Source organism: Rhipicephalus microplus, chromosome 7 (assembly GCF_043290135.1).
Source record: "Rhipicephalus microplus isolate Deutch F79 chromosome 7, USDA_Rmic, whole genome shotgun sequence".
In the NCBI taxonomy this organism is placed as follows: domain Eukaryota; kingdom Metazoa; phylum Arthropoda; class Arachnida; order Ixodida; family Ixodidae; genus Rhipicephalus; species Rhipicephalus microplus.
Window position 1 is genome coordinate 57,867,265 of NC_134706.1, and position 22,399 is coordinate 57,889,663.

General features: G+C 45.3%; 1 pseudogene; it reads left to right on the forward strand.

Moving 5' to 3' along the window:
• The window catches only part of LOC119179573 (allatostatin-A receptor pseudogene), a 66,203-nt pseudogene extending 45,592 nt beyond the window's left edge, over nt 1-20,611 (forward strand).
• The last annotated feature ends 1,788 nt before the right edge of the window (nt 20,612-22,399 follow it).

A 22,399-nucleotide genomic window follows, 5' to 3' on the forward strand; every position in this document is an offset into this window, starting at 1 on the left:
AGGAGAAGAAGACTGAGAGAATGTGTACAGATTCGTGACGATGATAGCTTCCTGCTCGCTCTTCATGGGCTACCGGGCTGCTTAAAACAGCACCGCTGTCAAACCGCGGCGAGGAACCCTGACATATCCAGCACGTGGAACAGCAGGCTTAGTCTTAGCATTCCGCTTTTGGTCACGTGGCAGAGACATGCCATGATGCTCGGAAATGGCCTTGTCGGTCATTGCACAGCCAAGACACACGACCCCGTCCTTTTGATGGCGTACTTAGTCGCAGCCGCCTTGCCCGTTCCGTTGGCAGTCCAACGCAGCACCGCTTATCTTACGAGCAGGCCGTTTCCTTGATGATGCGCAAACCAAGACAACGAACGCCTTCGGAGACTCGCGTCCGTGCCATGAATTCTGACTAATGCGTGCACTGACGGCTGTCAGTGAAAGCCGTCTTGAGACGAGGTTCAGACTCGCCAAAATCTCGAGCGGCTCCTGTTCAGGCGTAATTACACAGGGGCAATGAAAGAAAACGCGAGCGGCTGGCTTGTTTGATAATTCGTTTCGTGAGCGCCCAGCTGAATCCCTACTCGTGGGACACGCCATGATCTATGGAAGGGATGACCCCGCTAGCTTCCGCTTACCGCGAACGTCCCAGTCACGGGGTTTCTCATAACGCTATGGGAAGGCCGACGGTGTTTACTTTTTTTTTTCGGTGTGGCATGCAAGGCAGATTGGTAAAACTGCATTCACCCTTGAATTTAAAGTCATAGCATGTGTTGCATATTGCTTGCTATAACTCTAATGTATTTGTTTAAAAGAAAGTTTGTGTCACTACCTCACGATCCAAAAACGTAGTGGGTAAGTGTTGTTCAACGGAAATTCTCGGGATCACCCATCCATTCGCCTAAGACGATTCGAAGGTCAAAGTAATCTTTTTTTTTTCTTCTGGCATCAATGTACAGATTCAATACCTTCTGTGGCTGAATTTATTTAAACCCTCTAGTACGTAGGGCTTCGTAAATATATTGGAGATTTCATTCGTTAATTTGGAAAAATTATTCTTATTCTTTTTTATTCTCCACAAGAATTGGAGGCTTCCCCGTTGACTTCGGGAGTCACGGCCCTTTCCTACAACATGGTTGAAATGATGTTCTGCGCCGAGTACACTAATGCCAGCTTCGCGCACTCTTTCACTATGTTAAAGAATGCGCGAAGCTGGCATTAGTGTCCAGGCTTTAGGCTCTGTCGAAGAGGTAGCTTGCTTTTTTATGCCACATTTAGAGACGCCTACCATGGACACCGATTGTGTGCGCCCATTCGCCAACCTCACCGAGGAACGCTTTTGCGATGTAAACCTTGGTTAAAGGAAATCTGAAGTGGTTAGAAGTTTTGTCAGTGTTTAGGCAAGGGCCTCATCAAACTATTCGCACCAAAATCTTTGCGACACACCGTGTACCAAGGCCGCTACGGCCAATAGTATCATACCCTCCTTCCCACCTCTGCCTTGAATTCTCAACTCATATGAAACGCTGTCATCGCTTGCGATTGCACAGCTCCCATGAGCGCACTCGACCATTTGAGCTTCGCCCAGTAACGACCTCTGAGACTGCACGCAAACAGGTTGCGTGCAAACTTGGAGACCCTTAGCCCAGTGCGCCCGCCAACACGCACGCTGTTTGTCACCAGAGGTAAAGGTCGCGGACTGGTTCATATATGCTCTGGCTGGGGCCACCACCCTACCAGCCGATCGTCCGCACATTTCACACTCAATCATATCCGCAGCCTAGACGACGTCACATTTCCAGTGGATGTCGTTCTGTGGATAGGCAGTTGAATACGCATTTGCCTGAGCGGCCGTAATTTTCGGCCATCCACCGCTCTAAAGCATTGTAAGGAATTACACAATTAATGTAGTGCTTAAATAAGCCCGTTAATGACCCTAAAGACTGTTTCTACTGGTCTAGTGCGATTCTACAAAACGTAATTGAACATCGGGAGCAACGCCTTCTGATTGCTAGCCTGCTTCGATTCTCGATGCACACCTGTACCATGCCGTAACGACTGTGCGCCAAACATTGGCCGTTTAGAAGCATCATTGAACGCCGAATGCAAGCACTCTGGTTTAGTGCGGACAACGCCAAAACGATTCCTCTTGGCAATCAGCGGAGGGTCCCATTATGCTCCCGTAGGGCGACGTGCAAACATACATTGCTGTTCGCTTTTTTCATGCTTCTGCTGCTGATGATTATGTCCGAGTGCTTTGTAATGGGTGGGCCTTTGGAACACTTCCACATCGCTTGACTTCCTCAGACTTCCGATTCAATTTGACGCTTCAGACCCGCAACATCACATGCGTTAGGAGACTTTTTACGCTTTGTGACAAACATATAGTGTTTTGTATTTTTTTAAGGTTTCAACAATAATTGAGGCTCTGTGGGCATAGTTTTCTGCCCTAACGTGGGGTTGGAAAAGTACAAAGACAAGTTGAGATATAATAATAACGTATGTTCCCACAATTACTGAGAACACAGGCGAGCTGAACTCGCAACAGCAATTCGCACAGGCCTCTGATCTACGTAGCCTTGCACATATATCAAACTGCTAGCCAACGTAGCGTAAACTTTTTACTGTGGTCCTGTCTAAAAAGTGGGGAGCTTGGCATCCAGAAGACTTCTTTGAGTTCGGTAGGGGCGGTGGGATAAGATGCGCTGCGAAAAAGAACGCAAAAGACCCAATAAACTCATGTGTTGCGTACCACTGCCATGTTACTATCCCTTCTGTGCTTCATCACTCCCAAGAGTTATGCAGAATCTTACTTAGTACCACATTTTGAGAAACGATCGTAAACTGCCGTTACAAGATATAAAATAGTTCCCATGCACCATATCTATAGGTACTTGCTCTAACTACAGTATGCCAAAATGCAATACAGTAGGCGAAAAAAACTCCGCAAGAATGACAACGAAAGATAATCGTTTCTGCGAAGGTTATGGCGGATCCCTCGGGGTAGCGTAGCTTAAGTTCTTTCTTACTCCCATCGTCTTACGACCCCCAGGGGCGAACTTCGCCGTGTCCTTGCTGCTAAGACGTAGCCAGCGGCCTTCCCAAAGCAATCTTATATAGTTTAGTCTTTTCGCGTATCGAAGTGAGGGCTATTCCTGAACAGTTGCACTGGGACCGTGTTAGCTCCTCTATGCGGCCAGTACCGGAAATTTTTACGACTCACCGTCTATGCCGGCTTGACTGGTGTCCTTTTTTTCATTTTTATTTGCTTTATGCATGACCAGATGTAGAGAGACCTCAGGTCAAGAGTACACAGACTGCTCGATTGCTCCTTTTTCATATATGTGACTGCGAAGGAGTGCTCGTTGCCAAATAATCAGAGGCTCTGAAAAGAGCAAATAAACATTAAATACCAGGTTCTATACTCGTCTGTGAACATCATGGCCAGCAGTTGGATCGTTAGAACACCGTAGGCGGCTGCGGCTTCACTTGTCTCGGCGTTAATTCACGCTGCTCTGCGCTTTGAAAATGCTTCGATTTTCATGTCTTCTTCCGCCTGCCGAGTGACTCATTTGCGCCTTATACCGAGTCGAAAGTGCTCATAACAGTGTTATTGCAATCACTATGTCGCAAATGCTGTAGGCCCATGTGCTAAAATTTAGGTGCACGTTGCAGAACCCCCCCCCCCCCATATCCCATATCCATAATGGTGGTTTTGGGACGTTAAGCCCCACATATCAATCAGCGATCACTGCGTCACCACACGAAAGGCCCGAATATTAGAAGGAAGTGCTAGAGCCGAGCTTCGCGCCATTGTGACAGGGTTCGCTTGTGTAAAGCAAGTGAGGGCATCTGCGTTTATGCAGTTTTAACGGAAACTGATATATATTCGAAGGAGGAGGGTAAACAATTGTTTGGTGCCATATACAAGTAGCTCATGTTTAGCGTGGGAGAGTCCGCTGTTTGTAAGGCAGCCAGAAAACTTTGGTTCCTGGCAGCTGCCTCAGCCTGCTCCGTGTTCAAATTTGTGCTTCCGACTTGTAGCTGAGAACCGAGTTTCAAGAAGTCCATCAGAAATTCTAAAAAAAATCGGCGAAATGACAGATTTGTTCGGCGACATCATAATTACTTCTGCTATAGCCGCAACTGTTTTGAAACGGTTAGAGAAATCATTTGAACTAGTAATGAAGAAAGTAAATGGTTTGCCTTTTGATATGGAGAACTTTGATGGTTTTATCAAGTAGCAGAACCGAAATTCTTTATGCGAAGGAATCGTCGCAGCCTTGAGGTTTCGACAAAGCGACCTCTAATGATAATCCCAAAGTATTGAAATTCATCCGAATAAAGCGGTGAAAAAAACCCAAAACTCAGAAGAGCCCAACTGCGATAGCATTATAGACGTCCAGAATGGGCGAGTGTCCTTTTGTATTCTTTGTTTTAAGCGCTGTGCGCGAGTCGAGAGTGAAATAACGATCGAAGCGTCAGTTACGTTTGTATGTGCACTGCCATTCGCAAACGAAGCTATAGATTCTCGCTGTTACTCGTACAATGAAATAAATACGACATAAATGCGGTGAACAGTGAACATTAGTTAATAATGTGAAGTAGCACAAGCTAAGAAACGGCAACTGCGTATACCTTGGAAATTTTAAGGAATATATATCCGGAACTGAATTATTGTTTTAAAATATTGTTACATCTTCAATTGCTAGCCATTCTCCTGATTGTTGGTGGGCAGCAGCAAGTGCTGGAACCTTGCGGTATGTTTCCCACTAACATAAGTATCCGAGGTTTTACGTCCCGAAACTACCATATGAATATGAGAGACACGGTTGTGGGGTGCTCGCGAAATTTGCACCATCTCCTGATATTTACGTGCTCTAGCATCGCACCGTACACGTGCCTCAACCATTTCGCCTCCATAGCAATGCGACTGCCACGGCCCGGATAAAACAAGCGAGCTTTGGGTCAGCAGCAAAGCACCCTAACCACGTTTCACTGAGGCGGACTACGTTGCATTTCCCCATTAATAAACTAAAATCTATAGGGCGAACGTTTCCGCAAAGAAGAGTTCATGAATGAGAATTCAATACTCACTGGAGCCTGCGCAGACAAAAATTTCTGACAATTTCTGCTCAAAAAAGGCAGTTTATATCGTTTTTACATGCGGAGCATGTTATACTAGGGGCTAGTCATGCGCCGTCGCCGTCCGCAGCATGCCCTCCTCCTCCGCCAGCCATCTGTGCATCCTTCCTCCTCTCAAAACAGCGCGCGCTACGCTCACTTCGACCCTCCGCGCGCCGCGCGACCTTTAATTTTACGTGCGCCAGCTGTATGCTAACGCGCGCATGCGCAGGCAGGGGCCGGCGCTCGCTATAGATAACCGAGTGTCGGGGCGCACCGCCCTTCATCAGTTGGTTTGTGCGGTTGCTCCACGTCCGATATCACTGGTGAATATGTATGCTAACGAATCCGCAAACACACTTACTGACGTCCCTTCCAATATCGTCAGCCAATGTGTTGGAGGAACCGCAAGCAATTCCGAAGACACTTTGTCCGTGGACTCCACGCGGAGGTGCGAGACGTCATCGTCGAGCGGAGGATCCCCAACGCGAAGCAGCTGCGATACGTCAACGTCCAGCGGAAGATTCCTAGCTTCGAGAACGCGAAGCCGCTGCGAGGCGTAAGCATCGGCAAGAGAATCCGGACGGTGAAGCCGCGTGCAAGCGTCGATGCCGCCGTGGAACGCCACCGATGACGTCGACGTTCCGGCTGCGTGCCCGCACGGGTTCCAGTGACCTGCCGGTGGCGTGGGAATTCACGTCAAGCGTGACGACGTTGACTCCGTCAAAGACCTACAACTGTGGCCCGGCGCTCAACAACGCGCCAACGGCGAGCACTGCGTCGCTAGCTTCTGCGGAGTCGACGTCATGACGATGTACCTCGTGCCCAACCTATGGCGTGCCGTCGTGGAGAAGTACGTCGACGAAGCCGCAGAAGAATACCTGAAACAATGACCGCTACGACGACCCTTCGTGATAGTTGGCGATTTCAACGTCGACGTCATCAAGGACGATTGGGTGGTCGACTACATGGAGTCGCGGCACTGGCTGAAACGAGCAACGCGCGACGGCAAACATCATCCGACCACGGTTCACGAGACGAGCATCGACCACATCTTTGCAAATTTCGACCTTCGACCGCTGCAACTAGACCCACTCACCCTTCACTTTACGGACCATAAAGCCATTTTGCTCAAAATACCCAAAGCGTCTCGTCAATAAACATTGTTTTTCGCAGCATACGTGCGTGGGTGTTCACTCGTGTTCACTCATAACACACACGCATGTCGCAAATTACAAAACACATTTATCGCAGTTCATCATATATGCTCCGCATACTAACCAGTGTTCCCTCTCGGGAACTGCGGTCATTTTTTATACTGCTTATTAAGACGGATGCTCGGGCTAGTTGGTTATTTGGAATCAGCATATTTGCAGAGCGCAAAACAAATACTAGTTATAGCGTAACCACGGATGGGAAAATGCATTTACAGGAAACTTTCCTGTTCATGTCTCTTCCTTCGGTATTGATGCTGTAATTACTCGCTTTTCTATGCTGTCCAATTGTGTTTATAGCGCTGGTCTGAAAAGCATTGGTACTCCTGAAATAAATAATTACTCGTGTTTAGTTTTCCTGCCTTTATATCACTGCGCAAAAATGATAGGAGCTTTCCCACATGCCAAAGACCATAGGGGCCGCTATTTCTCTGGTAAAAAAAAATTCAAAATTTCCGCATATTTACATGAATATTCACTTGTGTAAACCGAGGTACAATTATTTTATCTTATTTTACCGTTTAAGCAATGCAGTTTCATTTTACTTGCATTAGAAATAATTTATTATTAAGAAGTTTTTATTCGTTAATTTTATTATACAGATAAGTTTTCAGCTTTTGAAAAGGCTTGTTTGAGAAGGTATAACCGTACTTCCCCGCGTACCCGGCGCAGTTATGTAGGCCTCAAAAAGTTTTTTTTGAATTTGTAAATAGGTTAGTGAATGACATAAACAAAACGCACACACTGTTGTCACCAGAGCAGTGAGTGCAACACGAGGGGGAAAAATGGCGCACTGAATTAAAGGTGACATACTGAGCAGACACGGTTTATCGCACGCATCGTGATAGGGAGAATGCAACCCAAAGCTTGCCCGGATATTCACTGTTTCATTGCAGCAAATGTATGGACAATAGACCTAAGCTCTCGTGCTTGTGCTGGGTGGGATACGTGTACATGGTAACTGCTGATGGCGATGTCGTGCAAGAACTCGTGTCGCGCTCGCATTACCGTTCGTCACTGATGACAGGATCGCTTGTATGGGCCGTGCGGTCGTTCTCATGACAGCGTAATCCTCGCAATATTTCGTCTATCTTCTTTCAAGATCTCCCATTTATGTTCTGGGTGGTACAAGCTATAACGGGAGAAAAGAAGAGAGCGAGGGTGGAGAAAGGGGTCGTGTGCCGCGAAACGGGGTGTTTGGTCTAAGCCATTAACTGCCCAGGCCTCTTCCTCTACACTAGCTTATATTAAAACAAATGAAAATAACCTATGAAATGATCATAATAAGACATGAAAACCTGTTTCTAAAATACAGCAGCGCTATTGCAACTCCACCGAATAGCGTCGCGCTATTGCAACATAGCTTGCGGCAATGGCGTCATAAAACTGCAGATTCACGTGGTGTTTCCTCTAAAGGGCTATGCCCACAAGCCTGCGCCAATGAACGCGCACCCCAGAGTGACGTCATGAATGGGACAGCTGATAACCCTGCCTTCGGAGTACATGGTTTAGTACATGAGGGGGAGAGAGAGGGAGAGAGAGAAACAAAGGAGAAAGGCAGGCTATTTAACTAAACTTGCCTTGGCTGATTACCCTACAGTGTCTAAACGTAGGGTAGGAAAAAGGTTATTATAAGACAAGACAAGACATTTGAACGGTGACGCTCCTGAAATTTTAGGCTGTACCCGATTATAAATAAACCCAACTTTCTGGGCCATGACAGTGCTGCGTTGTTGGAGTATAGGACCAATAGAATTTCCCATAACCTTTCAAGATTTCGCACAATAACTTCAGCAGCCGGAGAGTATTCAAAACCGGGAACAATACTACGATCACCTCTGTTGCGTAAAGGCAAAAGAATCTGCACAACATAACATAAACAACAGAAAATTTTCAACAAATCGCTGACCGTTCCAAAATCAGCTGCGATAATTATAACATGAAGCAATAAACAAATAAACAGTGCAGCAGTTTCACGGTGTGCCTATTCAGTGGCTCGTTAATAAAAGAAGGCCAACGTGCTTACTTCTAGTCGCTGTAGATAGAACCTTATTAATGAGGCAACTCAACGTTGCCTCATTAATAAGTTAAAAACAAGTTCATTAATTCAATTTTTTCGTCATTATTTCTAATGAAATGCTTGTAATATTTTTGCTATGAGCAGTTGGTAATAGCATCTCTTGAGCAAAATCTCGATAGATTGTCCCACTGGGGTGGGCGATTGAGAAAAAAGCTTTGCCTTCGTTTCTGAAAGGAAATCGGATGCAACCTATCCGGAAAACGTCGTCATATTTATTACTCCAGGGACGCGATTCGTAACGATATGCAGTTTTGCCATTGGTGGGCTGATCAGTCATGCACCAGGAATCACCAGAACTGGGACTTAATTTAAAGAAATGCGCTGCAAGGCACCTGGTAGAACGTTATCTCTCTATCCTTTCTTAAAAAAGGAAATGCGAAAGCAAATCGTCATTCAGAGCAATCGCCCATCCATCATGAAGGGACATGCCGCCTACTACAAAGTGGAATTCGTTAAACGAGGATGTGAGCAGAAAACATATCGTCCCTCGACACCATACCATTCGTCAACATATGGAGTCACGGCGCGCACGAACCGAACAATTGTAAACATGCTCTCCGTGTATGCTTCATTCAACGACAAGAACTGGAATGACGAACTTCTTTATTATAACGTATGCGTTTTACACAGATCCGCATGCGACTACCGGCTATAGTCATTTCTTCTTGCTTTATGCGCATCCGCCCTGGCACACTCTCCACAAAATTGTGCCTTTCTCTTCTCGCGAGAACCTCACTGTGGTCGAAACCCTCTGCATTGCTGAAGGGGTGCGTCGCGTTGCTCGTTTACCGACTTTGGCATCGCAAGACAAATGAAAAATGTGCTACGATGGTCGCCACCGTTCTGTGACTTATTGTCCCGGTGATTTAGTGTGGCTTTTGACCTCGGTGCGGAAGCGCGGGTTATGCCGGCAGTTTTTGTCCGGAAACGTTGGACCCTTTTTTTATTCTCAACAAACTCACCGAGGCCACGTACACAATGGCTAGCCTCACGGTGAGTGGTCGAAGAGCTGCTAAAACCCAAGCTGTCCATGATGCTCGCTTGAAGTTCTTCACTCCAAGATGAATCGCCTAACTCACCCGGTGGGCTTCGACTGCGACGAGGAGAAAAATGGTGTACGGATCCACGACAAAAACGAAGACCAGTGAACGTGCTGGCTACCCTGAGAGGCAGCTACAAAGAAGGCGAAGACGCAGCTGGAATCAGCCTGTTCGCCGCTGGCCTTCGCGGCCTAATAAACGGTCTCTTCATTCGTACGAGTCTTGGTCTCCTCTGCGCGTAACAACGTACCTAATGAAACTTTGGACAGGGATTGACTGAAAGGCACAAAAAATGCCACAATGGTTGAAGAGATTTTTCGCTGACCATACGCAAAAGTTAGCTTCCACTGAACAGTTTAATCAAGAACAGTTATAGATACACGGTGACCACTACGTCAGGTTGTAGATGGTCATACATAGTAACACAGGCTGTCCATGGTATAATTTTAAAAAATTCACTTGAGTAGGACCTTTTAAAAAAATAATACCACTCGCTGCATACTTTCGCATATCTGGAAATTATGGTCCACGAAAAAAACATTCCTTGCAGCAAACAAAAATGAGGACAACAGTTCAACCTTCAGAAATATTCAGAGGGCGAAGATATGACGCTAACTAACTAAGCCTATTCATTACGAAAACCATGTTACCAGATTCGAGGCTAAATCGTGAAATTTCATTACTAGTGTAGCTCAAACATCTAAAACAGACCTAACCTGCGAATGCGAAGTGCATTACTTCTTGCACTTGAAATGTCTTTTACGAGGCTTGTATCTGTAGGCTGAACATTCAGAAATAGATGTTACGTTAGAGCATAGCTGCGTATAAGCACTGTGCAGTCTTGGTTCTGGTAAATAATTTTATTCTTGGGAATAATTCACGTACTATTACTGAGTTTCAGATTATGACTAATTGTTCAAGGTGACTCACTGTACTCATAGCACATCGGGTTTATGGCCATCTTTTAGCTTTCTAAATGCTTCCAGTGGCAATGCCATCACCTATGAACATGCCGTTGTTCTTTTCTGCACTGTAAATTAAATTTCGCTGAGGGGTTCAAGCGCATCGGCTTTCAAGATCAGATAGTCGTAAAGTTGTGTTCAACTTCACGGCAGTACAGATTTTTTTTTTCGCCAGTGCGAGCCACGAAAACTGATATAGTGGACATTTAGACGTCCCCTTTTGCCGGAAGTCCTGAATCTTCGGGTGATTGGATTTTCAATTATGCAAGCATTTCTTCCTAAAGCATGATCAGCAGAACATGAGAAGTTGCGCACTGGGAAATTCGACGGTCGCTTAGAATTCGACAGTACTGATATTAGACTTAGTGTGATATCCCTTAGTCATCCATATCAGGACGAGACAATGCATCCCGCCAAGCCCAGAAATTGCGGTATAAAAACTTAGGCCTTGAATATCTATCTATCTATCTATCTATCTATCTATCTATCTATCTATCAATCTATCTATCTATCTATCTATCTATCTATATATATATATATATATATATATATATATATATATATATATATATATATATATATATGTGACGTAAGAAGGCAGGGATGGTTAGGAGAAGTAGAGAAGGAAGAAGTTAGAATAGAATAAACATGGGGTATGAGCCAGGCCACGTCACCCAGTCATCGTAGCGTCACACAAGTCGACAGGATGGAGACCTGCATGCCCCTTCATCAGTCGCTCATCATGAACGCAGTTCCCCACAAGACACCCTGACCATAAATCATCTACCGATTCATCTTCAACGAGGACACAACGACCAGCACCATGACAGATTCATCGGCCGACCTTGACATCCCCAAGTACACCGGAGCAGCGGACGATGGACCCGTGCAGGACTGGTTCTACCTGTACGAGCTCCATGCTACCGCTGCATCATGGTCGGAACGGGAGATAATCATCAACTTTACCGACTACATCTCCGGTGAGGCTTTCAAATTCTACCTCACTCACATATTTCAAAATGACGAGTCATGGAAAAAGATTAAAGAAGAAATGACCATCCGATTTCAAGAATACAATGACGATTATGACGAAGACTCGCTTATAACCAACCATCCACATGCAATCGCACTCGGTTGTCAATTTCACAAGCAGTCTTCAAGCTCACGAATGCTCAGCATGAATCGACCACTACCACAACAAAAAGTAGAACATGAGTACACTTACAAGCGACCAAGCGTATTTCGGGAAAACCACAGCCATCGCTCGGGCCTCCGTTTTACACGCAAGACGGCACTTCCAAAATCATCGCTTCAGCGTATGACACGAGACGTTGCCCAACCACGCCATGACGACTCGAAAAGGTGTTTTTCATCACAAGACTTTATTTCGATGGCTCAGCCAAGCTCTGGCCCTTCTGTGCAGATGCATGCACCAGAAGAGCATGCATCGTTCGTTGCACAGAAAGACAGCCATTCCCAACTGGAATTTGACCAAACCACGCCTGATGCGGCGTCGCCATTGAAAACAAAGCCATCTGAAAGCCCAAACACAGGAGGCTCGGAAGCGACTCCAACAGGTTGCCAGGTGCCAGAAGACTACGTAATCGATGCTGCCGAAGGCGCCTCTGATGTTCCTCCAGTCAAACCTGTCTTACCAACTTCGCTGCCTGAAAAGCTTTGTAACAGCTGCCAACTGAACAATACGTCAAATCGCCAAGAAAAGCATTGTCTAATTGCAAAAAGGCTGCCACCTCATCAACACTTATCGCAACATCAGCAAGGTCAGAACAATGAAATCGCCCAGATTAAGCGTCTTGTTATTCGACACGGACAACTTGAGACGTCGGAAGAACACACATGGTGTCAAGGAAAACGTTTACAAACGACTCAACCGAAACGACAACATATTCAAGATGCCTCACTCGAGACAAAGAAAGCATCGAATCCCAGACGTTTTCCCAAAGGACGTCGAGTAAGTTTTCTCAAGCTGAGATCAATACTCAGGCAACATGACATACGACGACAGAAAAGGCGCAAATCAACACCCTGTAGCCCGGAAGGACGCGGAAATCACCGGAACAACCTTGGTCAACAAACATGCAGACGGGTGGCCCTGCATGTGTACCAATCAAGGCAAAGAGCACGACGCTTACGCAAATCAAGCTGCTGGTGCTCCAAAGCCTTCACACTACGTTCATTCCTTGCCAGAGTACAAACAGTTTCATCGTCTGCAGTTTCCACGTTAAAGGTGTACTTGTGTTCTATAGTACGCAACAGTCAGCCTCGCCCACCAGAACTCTAGGACTAACCGGACTGCTGCACTCTCCCGTGAAGCTAGTGTGTTTATGGAAACTTCCTGGGACATGGAACAATCTTCCCTTTTTTGACTGTGTTCACTTTTTAGTCCTGCATGTTCAGTTTATAATTTCTGTTAGTCTGACGCAACTTCTTTCGGGGGGAGGGGGAATCCTGTGACGTAAGAAGGCAGGGATGGTTAGGAGAAGTAGAGAAGGAAGAAGTTAGAATAGAATAAACATGGGGTATGAGCCAGGCCACGTCACCCAGTCATCGTAGCGTCACATATATATATATATATATATATATATATATATATATATATATATATATATATATATATATATATATATATATATATATATATATATATATATATATATATTTATGGGGGGAGGAACCGTGTATGAAAGATCCACTCCTTTCTCAATAGATGGTCTTGGTCGCAAGCATAATCGCAGCCAACTTCGCTTTGGCACCTAATGTATTACAAAGCATGGAGTTACTGCTACATAAGTGGATGCGTGCCTAAGCCAAGGCACACAATAAAATATCACTTCTCTCCCCTTCTGGTGCGAAACGTTTTGGATAGTTCTTTGGACAAGTTAGGAAGGAATGGCTAGATACATTGCGCGTAGGATCAACTGAACCTTCTGCCTTATTACACAAATATGTTGTGTATGACCGCAGCCGATTACAGTGATGAAGGCACTAATATGTTAGACAGGTCACTCGACGTGACATGCACAAGAACCAACTTAATTTGTAATATTTTTTGCTCGAAATTAACACAGCTAAAGATATCTTGGTGTGCATTTTTAGCTGAAGTTGTCCCTGATTCTGTGTAAATTTAAAACAGGACGGAGTGCCGGATATTTCAGCATACAAACTTATGTTATTCAACAATAATTAGTTGGAGCTGACTACAAACAACTACTTCTCTTTCCTTTATTGAAATATAGTACGCAGTGCCTTCCTACCATGTTTTGTGAAATTTAGACCTTTACGAACAGCACACCATAATTCGCGCCTGATGGTTTACGCAACAATGACTCGTTTCTTCTGAAATGACGCAAGACTTAACTATTTATGCATCGGCGAATTGCATTGATTTACTCTCCACTGGGCAATGTTTTCCACTTGATGTTAGTTGTCCTGTTTACCAGAAAACGCTGAAAAAACTTTCACGCTTGTCCTAAAGCTTTTGTTTTTCACGCGATTTTATTGAAAACATTGCTATTGATAGTTAGAAATATTTTTAAGTTGGGTTACACAGTACTATGAAAATTTTCTGGCAGATTTTTGGGTCGAAGCTTAAATTCTTGAATTTACCAACATTGACTACCTGGGTGTATCTTATTTAACCACACTGTTTTGAATGTCTCTATTTTTGTGCAGGTGCCCCATGGAGGCTACCTACATGAGCAATTAGGGGTAACCGACAGCAAAAAAAGAAACATTTTCGGGACACTCACACAAAATGGATCAATCAATCACAACGGTATCACCAGCGACACCACTTGACGTGCTGAACAGAAGTGATCACAACGTCCTTCTAAATCCTTCCAGTAGCAAACTGCCACCAGCTAATCCACTGGCGGCCCTCACATCCTTCTTAACGCTACTGGCCCAGAAGGCGTTACTGAGAGTCCTCAGCGCAGCACCTTGCAATGGAACCATTTGGCCCTGTCAGGCAGGAATAAGTGACAACACATCCAGTGCGACGCCTCTCGATCATCTCGAACACGTCGATTACGACAGTGACGTCGATACTAGGACAGTCGAAGAAGTCCTAGCCATCGCCGTGCCCATCCTTTTTGGTGCCATCGCGGTGATCGGCTTCTTTGGCAACGCCCTGGTTGTTCTTGTGGTGCTCTGCGACCCGCAAATGCGATCCACCACTAACAACCTCATCATCAACCTCGCGATGGCTGACCTGCTCTTCATCGTCTTCTGCGTCCCCTTCACCGGATGGGACTACACCCTCAACTACTGGCCGTTCGGTGATGCCTGGTGTCGCATTGTCCAGTACCTCGTGATCGTGTGCGCGTACGCAAGCATCTACACACTGGTGCTCATGTCCCTTGACCGGTTCCTCGCGGTCGTCCATCCGATCACTTCCATGTCTATCAGAACGGAACGAAACGCCAACCTCGCCATTCTCTTCACCTGGGTCGTCATCCTCGCCGCCTGCGTTCCTGCTCTCTTCGCTCACGGGGTCGTGCTCATCGAGGAGAACTACTCGGCCTGCACTTTCAGGACCGACATGGGCTACAACATAGCAGCCTTCCAGATATCGTTCTTCATGTCCTCCTTCGTCGTCCCATTGGCCATAGTGTTCGTGCTGTACCTCCTGATGTTGAAGAGGCTCTGGCTTGCAGCCGCACCTGGAGGCCGCATCAGCGCCGAGAGCATGCGCTCCAAGAAGCGCGTCACTCGTCTCGTCGTGGTCGTCGTGGTTGTGTTCGCGTTGTGCTGGTGTCCCGTGCAGGTGGTGCTGGTGCTCAAGAGCGTTGACTTGTACGGGCGGACCATGAACGCGCCACGCATCGTCGTCCAGATCGCCTCACAGATACTTGCCTACACCAACTCCTGCGTGAATCCGTTCCTGTACGCCTTCCTCTCAGACAACTTCCGCAAGAGCTTCCGTAAGGTCATCTGCTGTGGCCGCAAGACGCCATATGCACGTGGTTCTTCGGGGAAGGGCAGATCGCGCACCGTCGACGATGCGGAAAAGACGAGGAAGGAGAGCTCGGCAGCGTGTGTCACAAAACTTACCAAGGTGTCCAATGACATACTGTGAACGCTCTAAAAAGGTTTGCTGATAGAGAGGACATTCAATCAATCGTTGTTCGTTACTGTGTGGGATTATTCGACTTTAGTATTACCGTCTCAAGATGAGAGAAAACGAAAAGGCCTGCAAAGAACTCGATTCACGGGAGTCATTGGTGCGCGTCACTCGACAAAGTATTGAGGGCATCTAGTGCGCCATGTTTTTTGCGCAGCCCGCTCTCGAATTTTGCTTGAAAATGTACAGGATGATCAACACCAGCAGCCATAACTTCAAAAACCCGCGAACACACTATCACTTTGAACACAGGGAAATGAAAGCACAATATTCTACTCAACAGTTACTTTGTATTTAAAGTTTTCTTTTTGAACTTGCTGTCTTGCCTTGTGAAGTTCTACTTCGAAGACATCTTCACGGGAAAAAATGATCGTAAATAATAAATGATCATGACACCAAGTGAACATGTGACCAGTGTGGGCCATCAGTTATGTAGGTTAATGGCGTATTTATCGAAAGATTAACCATCGTTTTGTAAAATCAATAGGCAATGCTTAGTTTATTGAATGTCATTTCGGCTCTATGCAGTGGCAATCCTTGTTTTGTGAAACGCGCCGGCAAACAGCATGCAAGTTTACCGCAAATAACACAGTTATAGCATTATCGCCGCTTACACGTCACCAATAATTGTGTTAGCGAAGACTGCTCAAAAGGATTGCAGTACAGTCTTGTCGCGATGATATTCAAAAAGGTATCGCTCAGTGAGATTGGTGCTTGCGCGTAGGAGACCAAATACGGCAGGGTGGAATATATAAGTAAGAACTGGTTGTAGTTTTTGGTGAAAAATAATAATGTCTAACCAACTCGACAAAATTAAAAACTGTATTTTCATTTGTCGATCATTCGAGGTTCAAAAAGAAGGAATAGACCTAACGGTACGCCCTAGTTGAAAGAGGAACGCATCTAAAATTTTTTCTGGCTCTATCATGTTTCCTTGGTGCCACGGTTTTAAAGAGCATCACCTTATTGTAGAAATGACTACCCCTCAGAAAGCCCAACAGGGTGGTTCATTAAACAATGTTTTATGCGCTGAATGAAATATATGAAGTCATGTTGATGCTCATGCAAAATGTGAACGCAGATGACAAAACAGACAGGCAAGCTTGTTTGTCGTCATTGCTAACTGAATTCTGCAGCGCAAAGCGTCTATTCAATTTAATATGTATCTGTGCTGTAAAATTCAATTCTTCATAGGTGAATGCTGAACAAGGATATTGTTACTGCTACAACTTACCACATTTTCTTTTGAAAGGTAGAATCCTTGCAACTCCTGCTACCACAGTTGTTGTCATAGTTGTTTTGCTGCATTTAAAGATAGAAAAGAAACATCAACCACATAAAGCCTACAGTAGTCTTAAGCCCTTGCTGTTAGAATGATTGACTCTACCGGATAAGTTTGAAAAAGGGCACTGGCGTAGTAAAACTTACAGGACACTAGCGTACTTTCGGGGTAAGCTGCTGTACAGCAGCAGTTTCCGTCCTTGAACCTCCTCCGCATCACTGCTTCATGCAACATTTCATGCTTCTCACCGAGTATAGAGGGTTGTTGAGTAGAAGAGACGAAAAGTGTGTGGCAAGCCGGAATGAGAATGGCGATTTTTATTCATCGTTATTCGGAATACTCATCGATAAACGAAGCATACAGGTTCTAGATTTTCAGACCAAACCAATATTTCAGAACAATATTTCGCTGAATAATTCTGACAAAAAGTTACCGAAAGCACATCATTTGTATTGTAGTCTTTTGTGGTGTCTCGGACAAAAAAAAAAGAAATGCACTTGAAGAATGTGTACCCTATTAAACGATACGCTAGGGCTTCCAAAAAGATACATAAGATTGGATCAGGCTGAAATCGCTTGCAGTGGCGTCGATCCTTTTCTAGTTTGCGTAAATATTAAGTGAAGAGAGCTGTGCATAGCATTATCCGCTGCTTTGGGAAGAGTACGAACGTACACTTCTTTATTAGTATAGCCATTATGCTACGCCGTTGGGAAACTTCGAAAGAAAGGCTGTTGTGCGAGGAAGATTGCAGAAAAGCATAAAGAAAGCATGACTAGAATACGACAGCAAAACTTTTGTAAAGGGGCACCACGTTAAAATAAAACAAACGAATGGTGCACTATTTTTTTTTTCAAGAAGGTAATCATGAGCCATCGTGTTTGCGGTTCCTTTCGTGTCGTACATCCTAAATTTTTACACCCTTAAAGGCTCAACGCTGAAAATTGTTCGAACTTATACAGACTCAGTAATTGGTTCGTGTCAGTTTCATAGACATAATAATAATTGCCGTTAGCTAACTCATCTTTACGTCGCCCTTGATTGTCACTTGTAATGCAGCCCACAGAGGCAGTGTGATAGTCAATGGTGTTTCTACGGTAGCCTTTTTTTGGGAATGACAAAAACCATTCATAACGCTTCATTCTTCAGCTGCTTGAACTATCTTGTTGCCATACACAAAGTCATTTTAGATTTTAAAAATATTGTGCACCACAGCATAAGCATCCTCGCGATAAACCGCGATTGGCCGATGGAAAAAATAAAGCTCAGTGCTCAAATTGTTGAAAGCAAGAAAGAATAGACTGCACCCGCCGAAGTGAAGAAATATTAAATTTACTCGTCGTCTATACCTGATAATCTTCTCTGTCACACAACAGCTCTTTTCAGTACCGTAGATGTGGCTTCTACAAGATGCGGGGGCACCCAGCTGGACTGTCGAAAGAGTAATAGGAAAAGCGGTCTGAGAACATTCGACCCCCGTCCTCGTTCTCCCATTTTACCTTTCACATCACTGGGACATTAGTCCCTAAATAACGTCGTTGCGTTGAAACGCTCAATGCGTGGCGCGCAGATGAAATTACCAAAGAGCTTTTTGAACCACCTTGTCGGAGTTACATTCAAAGCGCGTTGAAAAAATGTTCGCAGTTCGACGAGCGAGCGTTCCCAATGTTTCAATGCGCATGCGCCATGTTGAGAGCCCACTGTCGCGCACAACGTGACCTGCATTTCAATCTACTCTGTGTCGCCTTCTTCACATATTTTATTTTCCGCACGTGACGAGTGCCACAGATTCTGTGTAGATAATAGGCATGTTCACGAGGGTATTCTCAATCATAAATGCCTTGGGAAATATCACCCTTTACGAAAACCCAATCGATTATCGAATTGGACAAAACACAAAGTCTGCACTGTGACTGCGTATTATGATGAGGTAATATCACGCTAAGGTGAATAGGCAATTGCGTCATCGGCGCCACAGTACTGCTAGAAAAAAAAATTGCCCGCAGCTTCCCTCGGGGGAACACTGAGGAGGATGCGGACCATATAATTGGTTAAGGGGGTGTTAAAGTGCGACTTACTTGGGTCGATAGCTAAATTGGTTAACGTGGTTGTGAAATGGGGTGTTAAATTGCGGCTTACTTGGGTCGATGGCTAAATTGGTTAACGTGGTTGTAGGAGGGGGTGTTAAATGAGTGAACACGTACACACGTATGCGAAAGGGCGGCGCTGGTCGAAGGGACGTCGATCATTGTGTTTGTGGATTCGTTGGAATTCATTTCACCGCGACCTTGGACGTCGACGCGCCGTACAAACCAACCGACGAGCGGCAACTGAGCGAGCGAGCGCCGACCTTGAGTATATATACAGCACGACGGCGCATGCACTGTCAGCTGTTGAATGTTCTCGAAGCGCGACGCCACATGCGCGTCCACTGGAGAATCAGGAGAATTGTAGATGTCGAACGCGGTGTGTAGAGGAGGAAAGGTGCACAGATGGTGGAGGAGTGAAGCGCGCGCGGTGTGTAGAGGAGGAAGGGATGCACAGATGGTGGAAGAGTGGGCGACGGCGCGACGGCGCATGCGCGCGCGTCAGCTGTCGAATGTTCGAGAAGCGGTGCGGACGGCGCACTACAAGGCGCGAGTATAAGATGCTCCGCATCTAAAAATTGCACCATTTCTCCAAGGAGCTATGGGGTGATGGGGGGGGGGGGCATCGCAATTGTGTGGCGCGAGTAGTCCGTTCTTTTTTTTTTCAATCAAGGAACTCGTTAGGAAACGCTGCCTGCATCGGCTTTGCGAGACACCGCAGGAAATGCCAGGAGGAGAAGGGGGAGTGAGTGTAGGTAAGCAGACGTCCCCTGCCTCAGCGTTGCTAATGTACCTAGATAAAACGAGTATTTTTCATCTAGGAACCTTAGGTGTCGCGACGAAATAAGGGAGAGTGTATGAGAAGAGAGACAGAGAGAAGGGGACGTTCATGCGCCATGTGGGAGCGAGCGCAAGCAACGCCGACTAAATCGGCGTTGGCGCAAGCAGGTGGTGGAAGAGAAGTGGAGAGAGTAACTCCCAGATGTTGTAGAGAAGAAAGGAGGAGAGTCGCGCATGCGTACTGTGAGTGTGGACGATGGACACGTGACATACCCGCGAGCAAGAGATGCTCCACATCTAAAACATTTAGATACGGTTACCACATTGAAGTTCTAGCTGTAGTTACTGTGTCGCCAAAACCAGGAACGTGACGTCTTCTGAGCGTTCGCTATAACAAAGGGTTGTTTAGACTGATTTATCAGCGCCAAAAATACGACACATTCAGGAAGACACAACACACAGTGCTGTATTCACAACTGGTGTAATATTTAAAAGACAGGGCCTTCTTTTATTCAGTTGTGAGTACAGCGCTGCGTGTTGTGTCTTTGTGAATGTGTCGTCTTTATTGCGCTGACAAATAAGTCTAAATATTTATGAACTAACTCGCCCAAGCAACAGTTTTAACAAACGGCTCCCAAGAAAGTGATTGAGAATGCCGACTCGGGCTGCTGCTCGTTTTCAATATCTTTTGAATGACGTTTCGGCGTATAAAATCCCGTGTAAAAGAAGAGACGCGAACAAGTATAGACTTGTAATTCCTAGAACCTTCGTTATTCCATCCTTTAGAATGTTCACCAATGAATAGGTATGAAGGCATACTGTATTATGATTGAGAAAATTGTGCCATATAGACCACTACCGAGATTACGTGTATGTTAATCATTGTTGACGCAATAAAGATATATTTCGTGCTTAGTGTTATTACTGGACCTACAAGCTTGACCATCTTAATTTGTCATCTCAGGTGGGTAAATGCAGCTGTACTGAGAGCAAAACTATAGTGTAAGAAGAAGACAGCTCGGACACTTTCTGGGCTGCATTTAGATGTTCTGTTATTTCCAGTATTTCCAGAACATGTGCTTCTCTTTCCACACATAAAGGCCTATGTCGCTGCAAATAGGAAGAAACCAGCTCATCACTGTGGAGCTCTAAGTTTCAAGTCAAGTGTGGGCCTTCCTGCCTAGGATGCAGCGGTGAGTCTTAGTCTTTCTGTCCCTACATGTGAACATCCACGCGCTTGATGCCTTCCCTGGGGCTAAAAATCAGATACTCTGAGTTTAAATAGGTAATTCTCTTGTCTGCATGTAATTTCTAGCAAGTGCTCACATAAAAAACACTACAAATCATCTACATTTATTGATCGGAAGCATATAAAATGTTGAAATAGCGAGATACTTTCCTGTACAATAGACAAAGCATAACTGCTTAGAGTGAGGTTCTAGCTTCATGCCTTAGTGCACGCTTCACGTTTGCCGCGATGTACACGTCCTTCGTTGTTATGTATGTGACCTAAACAAGTTTCCGGGTGGGTAAATATTGAGCAAAACAGTAATAAACCAGTGATGCACCAACGATAAACAAATTTGCCGTAACCTGCAACCCTAAAGAGCCGGTATCATTAACTTCGGTGTATTGCGATGCTAGGTATATCCTGATCCAAAAATCTTGCTTAAACAACACAATCACTTTTCTCAAAGAGCTCGTCTTTAAAGCAGCTAATGCGCAAATGTCCAGTTGTCGATTTCTTCCGTCAAATGAAAGGCCGGGCCCTTCACAGGCCAGGAAGTATTGTGGTCTGCGCAAGTGTCCCATGAACGATTAACTAGCACAGGATTTTTTCCCTCTTTAAAGCGAGTTTCGTTTCAAATCTACACTGACTTCACAGCATGGTGTGGGCTCCTTACGCGCTCACATAAGATTTCACGACACTTATTCAACCACTGAGCTTCGTGTGCTTGTTGGTGTAGCCCAAGTTGCTATCTCGTATGTTTTTGTACCTAACGCCACCAGAGCTGACCATACGTGTGCGTGGACTAACAAACGTTAACATAGTGAGCTGACTTCACGCTAGTTTCAATGTCAGAAGGCCAGCGCCTGTGCCACTACATTCGCTGCATTCGAGTACACTGCGCCTTTGCGGTTTGAGCCACAACCAGATCCTGTATTTTCTTGCAGTGCAGCACATTGGCTCCCTATCGGGGCCTGCAGTGAAAGCGTGTAGACTTTTCGTGCAAGACCGACATCCAAGACTTTCGCCAAAGCAAGTGATATCGAGCTGTCAGTCGACAAACACTGTATATTCACGTTCAACGACGGCGTTTTTTTAAAAGTTCATTCGTTTCAGCGTATCTCATTTTTATTCTTGTTTGTTTTCATTTTTTTGACCCACTTCTACCTGGCACCGAATTGTTTTTTTCAAGGAGACAAGCACCGTGGCAGTGTTATCACGTCAGGCAGAAGAAGCACCACTGCTAAGTGTTAGCAAAGGCCGGAAAGTATGAACGATCGTTCATAAAGGCACGTCACCTGCTAAACGCAGTGTGTCATCAATTTACTAACAAGGCGACTTTTGCCTGTGATATGAGGCATAAAAGAAGGGCTCACACAGACTTGGTATATTTATTTCTTTTTAAAACGATGTCATCGGCAGATAACCAAGATTTTAATTTGTAGTAGCAAGTTGCAGGCTTACGCGTCAG